The 7,898-nt window shown below is 40.9% G+C and overlaps 1 pseudogene; it reads right to left on the bottom strand.

Annotated features, from left to right (window-relative positions):
* Nucleotides 1-333: 333 nt before the first annotated feature.
* LOC110303942 (UMP-CMP kinase pseudogene) lies at nucleotides 334-1,268 on the bottom strand (annotated as a pseudogene).
* Between the last annotated feature and the right edge of the window lie 6,630 nt (nucleotides 1,269-7,898).

The following is a 7,898-nucleotide window of genomic DNA, read 5'->3' as shown; positions in this document are numbered from 1 at the left end:
TCACACAACGTTGCACAAGCTGTAATAAATCAGTCTCTAAGTTTTAACTTTCAACAGGAAATGGTCAGTCACCTGATAAATAGAGCATTGCTAAGAGTCCATTTTATGAGTATGTTTACTAAACACCTTGAGCAAGAGCCAGCTACACATAAAGTTCCTTTAAATTTGGTCCACAAATTCACTTAGCAGGTTGAAAATTTTAAATGTGCAGCAAGAGGAAGTGGAAATCCCAAATCCCAACACCCTGCAATTACAAAAGGGATATACATGCACACTAAAAAAAAAATTAGCGCACCGAAGGCACAGACATAAAAGGGATAAAAGGGGTAACACAAACAAAAATTAGCTGATACCCTTCTTCATTTTGTGAGCACCATAATACCTAAAATGATTTAAACCTGAATTCACTGTGTACTGTGACCACAAATTAAAAAAAAATAATAATTTAATTTGTCTTACTATATATTTCTAGACATTAATTGAGATGTAATTTTGAAAGGTTAAAACTGCCTTAAAAGGGGCTGTGATAGCAGCTATCAAAGCAATATTCAAGCATGATTTCAAAGATGTCTTCAGGGTTAGTTAGCCTTCTTTGTCAAAAATCTTCACAACTTCACCAAAAACTTCATCAACAGACTTAGAAGCATCTATCTTCTTGACTTTCCCCATTTTTTTTCATATAAGTCAATAATTGGTTTTGTTGATTCAAGGTAAGTCTGAATTCTCTTTTCCAAGCTCTCTCTGTTGTTGTCACTCCTACCACTACTTTTTCCCCTTTCAAGACATCGTTCAATACAGATCTCATTATTACAGTCAAAAATCAGAACAAAAGATACATCTGCTTTTCCACCCATGGTTTTATTCCAACCTTGAAGGTTGTCTTGATTTCTTGGAAATCCATCAATCAAGAATTTTTTCTTCTGAGCATTGGCAGCCATTGTTTGGTCCATATCCCTCTTTAATAAACTGATGGTTATCTCAACTGGTACAATCTTTCCTTCTTTAATGTACTTTTCAATAAGTTCACCATACTGTGAGTCTGGATTCTTCCTTTCATCACGAAGAAGCTCTCCTGCAGAAAGGTGTGTGTAGCCATATTTCTCGACAATGCGCGCGCACTGGGTCCCCTTGCCCGCATCGGGCCCGCCCAAAACGAACACGACCAATGGCTTCATGAGGTGGAGAGAGAAGAGCTGCAGTCCGCGGGTCAGAGGCGGGCAGCTCGGGACCAGGACACGCGGCAGCAGGCGAAGACAGCTGCTCAGCATACAACGCGCCTGACAGCGGCCAGCATGGCGGTGCGGGCAGGGCAGCGCGGCAGGGAGAGGGCCCAAATTTTAAAACAATGTAAACCATGCTTTTTATGTAACTTGAAAGTTGGCAGATTATCACTGACAGAGAAGCATGTAGGATAACTGTAGATCTTAACTATCCCTCTCCTCTGAATCCAACCCCCTGACTCATCTCTGCACTCACCCTTCGCCTCTTGCCCCATCTCCAGTGAATCATACAGATCTTCTCTCTTCTGTCTCCCAACTCCAGCAAGTACTTCCTGGTAACCCACAGTCTATTCCAGTCAGAGAAGCAGGCAGGCCAGGAGATCTTTAGTTCTCTCTCCATTCCTCCAAGTCCAACCCCCCTGTCTCATTCTTGGCTCTGTAATAGACTACCTACTAAGGCCTTTTCTTACGCACTGCCTGAAATACCCACAAGACTAATCAGATCCACAAGAAACACTTGCTTTCCTCTCTCCTGTGAACCCCTTCATTCTCCCCTATTCATAGGTGTCAACTCCCAATACCTAGAAAACATTTTACCTGGAATTCCTAGAGACCACACCTATCAGGATCAAGAAGAATTTCCTACCAGACAATACACAGACCCCACACTCTCCTAAGAAAAGAGAAGGGGACAAAAACCCAAGGAACAAAATAGCCACCTTGAGGACAAGATACTGGCACCTCAAATTATAATTTTCCAAAATTCAGATGCCTCAAAACTAGCCTAAAAACACTACCAATAACAGCCAATATGTCTCCACTAAGCCCAGCAACCCTACCACAGTAGGCCCTGAGTTTTGCAAAATACCTGATACCTAAGAAAAAAGACCTTAAAATAGCTGTTACAATTATGAGAGAAGTCCTTAAAGAGGAAATGAATAAATCCCTTAAAAATCTATAAAACTTAAATAAACTGTGAAAGAAAATAAAAGAGTTACAAGACCTGAAAGAGAAAATAGAATCAAGAATGAAAACCCAAATGGAGGAAAATTTGAGAATGAAAAATTTAGGATCTTGAGCAGAAGTTTCAGTGGCAAGCTTCACCAATAGGATACAAGAGATTGAAGAGAGAATCTTAGGCATTGAATACTAAATAGAAAGAAATGGATACCACAGTCAAAGAAAATGTTAAATATTTTTAAAAATCTGGTACAAATATAAAATGGGGCATTATGAAAAGATCAAATCTAAGAATAACAGAAATAAGAGAAAGAGGAGAATCCTGAGTCAAAGGCACAGAAAATCTTTACATTAAAACCATAGAAGAAAACTTTCCTAATGTATGGAAGGAGATAGCTATCAATATAAAAGAAGCAAGGTTTCCATCTGTGCCCAGAGCTGATCCTGTGCCACAGCACTCCATACCCAAATACTGCCAGGAGAGAGCTGGTCTCTCAAGAGTGCCAACAAGCCTGTGAGCACAGGTAAGACCATCACTTCTGCTCAAATTCCTGGCCCAAGAGGGACCCTTCCAGAGCCATCAGGTCACAGGAACTGGGGAGCAGCCTGGAACAGGATCCTTCCAGTTTGCATCTGCACCATGGAGCTGACCCTGTGCTACATCTGTCCATACCCAAATACTGTCAAGAGAGAGATGGTCTCCCAGGAATACTGACACACAGGCTTGCAGGAGGGAGAAGCCACAGTCAGAGACAGCAAGACCAGCTAATACCACAGATAACCAGATGGTGAGAGTCAAGGGCAAGAACATAAGCAACAGAAACCAAGGGTTACTTGGCATCTTCAGAATCTAGTTCTCCCACTAGAGCAAGCCCTGGATACCCTAGCACAAAGAAAAGTAAGACTCTGATTTAAGATCACATCTCATGCTGATGATAGAGGACTTTAAGAAGAACACAAATAACCCTTAAAGAAATACAGGAGAACACAGGTAAACAACTAGAAGTCCTTAAAGAAGAAACAAACAAACAAACAAATCCCTTAAAGAATTACAGGAAAACACAACCAAACAGGTGAAAGATTGAACAAAACCATCCAGGATCTAAAAATGGAAATAGAAACAATAAAGAAACCACAAATGGAGACAACCATGGAGATAGAAAACCTAGGAAAGAGATCAGGATTCATAGATGCAAGCATCACCAACAGAATACAAGAGATGGAAGAGAGAATCTCAGGTGCAAGAAGATACCATAGAAAACATTAACACAACAGTCAAAGAAAATGCAAAAAGCAAAAAGATCCTAACACAAAGCATCCAAGAAATCCAGGACACAATGAGAAGACCAAACTTAAGAATAATAGGTATAAAAGAAAGTGAAGATTCCCAACTTAATGGACCAGTAAATATCTTCAACAAAATTATAGAAGAAAAGTTCCCTAAACTAAAGAAAGAGATGCCCATAAACATACAAGCAGCCTACAGAACTCCAAATAGACTGGACCAGAAAAGAAATTTCTCCCTTCACATAATAGTCAAAATACAAAATGCACAAAACAAAGAAAGAATATGTAAAGCAGCAAGGGAAAAAGGTCAAGTAACATGTAAAGGCAAACCTATCAGAGTTACACCAGACTTTTCACTATGAAAGCTAGAAGATCCTGGGCAGATGCCATTCAGACATTAAGAGAACACAAATGCCAGCCCAGCCTACTATACCCAGCAAAACTCTCAATTACCATAGACAAAGAACCCAAGATATTCCATGACAAAACCAAATTTACACAATATCTTTCCATAAATCCAGCCCTACAAAGGATAATAGATGGAAAACACCAACACAAGCAGGTCAACCACACCCTAGAAAAAGCAAGAAAGCAATCCTTCAACAAAACCAAAAGAAGATAGCCACACAAACATAATTCCACCTCTAACAACAAAATAACAGGAAGTAACAATCAATTTTCCTTTATACCTCTTAACATCAATGGACTCAATTCACCAAAAAAGACATAGACTAACAGTCTGGATACTTAAACATGACCCAGCATTTTACTGCATATAGGAAACTCACCACAGTGACAAAGACAGACACTACCTCAGAGTAAAAGTTTGGAAAACAATTTTTCAAGCAAATGGTCCCAAGAAACCAGCCGAAGTAGCCATTCCAATATCAAATAAAATCAACTTTCAACCCAAAGTTATCAAAAAAGATATGGAAGGACACTTTATGATGGTCAAAGGAAAAATCTACCAAGATGAACTCTCAATTTTGAACATCTATGCTCCAAATGCAAGGATATCCACATTCATAAAAGAAAGTTTACTAAAGCTCAAAGCATACATTGCACCCTACACAACAATAGTGGGAGACTTCAATACCCTACTCTCAGCATTGGACAGATCATGGAAACAGAAACTAAATGGAGAGACAGTGAAACTAACAGAAATTAAGAACCAAGTTGATCTAACTGATATTCATAGAACATTTCACCCTAAAACAAAAGAATATACCTTCTTCTTAGCACCTCATGGTACCCTCTCCAAAACTGACCATATAATTGGTCACAAAACAGGCTTCAACAGATACAAGAAGATGGAAATAATCCCATGCATCCTAGATCAACAGGGACTAAGGCTGGTCTTCAATAGCAACATAAATAACAGAAAGATCACATACACATGGAAGCTGAACATGCCCTGATCAATGATAACTTGGTCAAAGAACAAATAAAAAAATAAATTAAATTCTTTTTTAGAATTTAATGAAAATGAAGGCACAACATACCCAAACTTATGTGACACAATGAAAGCAGCGCTAAGAGAAAAGCTCATAGCTCTGAGCTCGTAGCTCTGAGAAACTGGAGAGAGCATGCAATAGCAGCTTGACAGCACACCTGAAAGCTCTAGAACAAAAAGGAGCAAATACACCCAAAAGGAGTAGATAACAGGAAATAATCAATCTCAGGCCTGAAATCAACCAAGTAGAAACAAAAAGATATACAAAGAATCAACCAAACCAGGAGATGGTTCTTTGAGAAAATCAACAAGATATATAAACCTTAATCAGACTAAACAGAGGGCACAGAGACAGTATCCTAGTTAACAAAAACAGAAATGAAAAGGGAGGCATAACAACAGAAAAGGAGGGAATCAAAAAAAAAATCATCAGATTCTACTACAAAAGCCTATATTCAACAAAACTGGAAAATCTGGATGAAATGGACAATTTTGTAGACATATATCAAATACCAAAGTTAAATCAGGATCAGATAAACCATCTAAACAGCCCATAACCCCTAAAGAAATAGAAGCAATCATTAAAAGTCTCCCAATCAAAAAAAGCCCAGGATCGGATGGGTTTAGTGCAGAGTTCTATCAGACCTTTAAAGAAAACCTAATCCCAATCTCTTCAAGCTATTCCACAAAATAGAAACAGAAGGAACACTACCCTATTCATTCTATGAAGCCACAGTTATGCTGCGTATTTTCCCTCAGAGATTTAACTATTTTTGTCTAGTCACAAACTTGTCACAATTTCCTTTCATAGAGGACTTCATAAGATATTTTCTTCTACTTATATCATGATCTTAAAAACTGGTTGAGTCCATATTACCTTTAGCTTCAGAAGATAGCATGTATACTGCCTAGTTTTGTGTCAACTTGACACAGCTGGAGTTATCACAGAGAAAGGAGCTTCAGTTGAGGAAATGCCTCCATGAGATACAACTGTAAGGCATTTTCTCAATTAGTGATCAAGGGGGAAAGGCCCCTTGTGGGTGGTGCCATCTCTGGACTGGTAGTCTTGGTTCTATAAGAAAGCAGGCTGAGCAAGCCAGGGGAAGCAAGCCAGTAAAGAACATCCCTCCATGGCCTCTGTATCAGCTCCTGCTTCCTGACCTGCATGAGTTCCAGTCCTGACTTCTTTCAGTGATGAACAACAGTATGGAAGTGTAAGCTGAATGAACCCTTTCCTCCCCAACTTGCTTCTTTTTCATGATGTTTGTGCAGGAATAGAAACCCTGACTAAGACAGCATGTATATTTAGGAGGCATTTAACTATTATAAATTATTTTGATGACTTAAAAAAGTCAATACTGAGTTGTATATTTTAAAATAAATTGTAATAGTTTGATAAAAATAAAAAATAAAGAACATTTGTTCAAGCAGAGAGAGAGAGAGAGAGAGAGAGAGAGAGAGAGAGAGAGAGAGAGAGCATGCTGAGCTGGTTTCTTAGTGAGCACTCCCTGTATCAGGCAGTGTTTCTACTACACCTACACAGCATAGTTCCCCATCCAAAATTCACATTAAAAAGAAAGCTGAGGCGGGGGAAGATATATGTGGAGGAGTTAAAGGTCCAAGACAGGCACAAGAAAGAGGGAATTTAACTTAGCTGAAAAACATCATATGCTGATTTCCAGGACTGAAGGATGATAGGACAGAAGTAAGAAGGGAAGGAGGCAAGAAGAGGAGGAAGAGGAGGAGGAAGAGTACTATGCTGGGAAGAATGCTTTCTGCTGGGATGAATGAGTTGTCTACTTACCTGCTTCACAAATGAAGCTCTGTGATCTGGAGAGGAGGCTGAGAAGTAAATGCATGCTGTATTCCAGGTGGGCCATGCCGGGTCTGGCACGGCTAGGTAAGGGGAAGTATGACACAATTCCTGCCCCTGAGGCATTGTGGGAGGTAAAGCCATGCCCAGAAGTTTGGTAAGGTAGAGCAGACCAAGACCCAGAGACTCGGTGGGCACACACCTGAGGCTTAGCTGACTCCCTGCCTGACTCTTGACTTGGAACATGTGTCATGCTTCTCACATAAAAGAGAGGTAACTTTTTGTCAGGTAGTCTCAAGACAGAGTTCTCCATGCTAATGAGGTACCTAGGCCTGGAGGGCTTAGCCAGTAAGTTTCCCTTCCCAGACATTCCTCCCTGCAAAGGCATTTAATCTCAGGCCCACCTTGAAAAGTGGGGTATGGTTTTATGCATCCATTTTCCATCATGACAATAAACTGTTTGGAACCACAGACTATCTCTTTTCACCAAGATCCTCCGTGGGGAGCCATCAAGACCTTTGCTTACAGACACAGCTTATTCTCCCATAGAAGGCCTCTCTGTGCTCCCAGCTACAGCTGCCACCAAGCCAAACAACATCAAGCTAAGGACAATCATCCCTGCTGGGACAAGCTTGGGCTCACCACACCCCCTACCCCAGCCCCAGAAATGGGGCTAGATGCTGTCCCCAGCCTGTAGGTTCCCAACTCCATTCTCTAGACCCCTAGAAGCACCTGGGTGTCCAAGAGTTTGAGAACCTCACGGCCCCAGCCTTGCCTCAGCCCAGGGACTCCTGGAACTAGCTCCAGCTTTTCCATATCTCAGACTGTGTTTTCCCACTCTCAGGGGGGTGCCTTGGTGCTTCCCTATGGTCCAGCACCTGCCCTCGTGGTGGTGGCAGTGGGGTAAGCACAGTCAAACTCCCTGCATTCTGCCTCCTCAAGCTGCTGTGCCCAGTGACAGAGGAGGCACAGGCCCTCAACCCAACAGAGCATCGCCCTGCTACACCTACACCGCACAGTTCCCCATCCAAAATTCACATTAAAAAGAAAGCTGTGGGGAGGTATATATGGAGGAGTTAAAGGTCCAAGAAAGGCACAAGGGAGAGGGCATTTAACTTAGCTGGGAAAAAAAAAAAGCATAAACTGATTTCCAGGACTGAAAAAG

The sequence above is a fragment of the Mus caroli genome, unplaced genomic scaffold, assembly GCF_978045245.1.
Source record: "Mus caroli unplaced genomic scaffold, Mus_caroli_1 scaffold_9, whole genome shotgun sequence".
In the NCBI taxonomy this organism is placed as follows: Eukaryota; Metazoa; Chordata; class Mammalia; order Rodentia; family Muridae; genus Mus; species Mus caroli.
The sequence above is the reverse complement of the archived record's forward strand: the minus strand, read 5'-3'. Positions and strand labels throughout refer to the sequence as shown.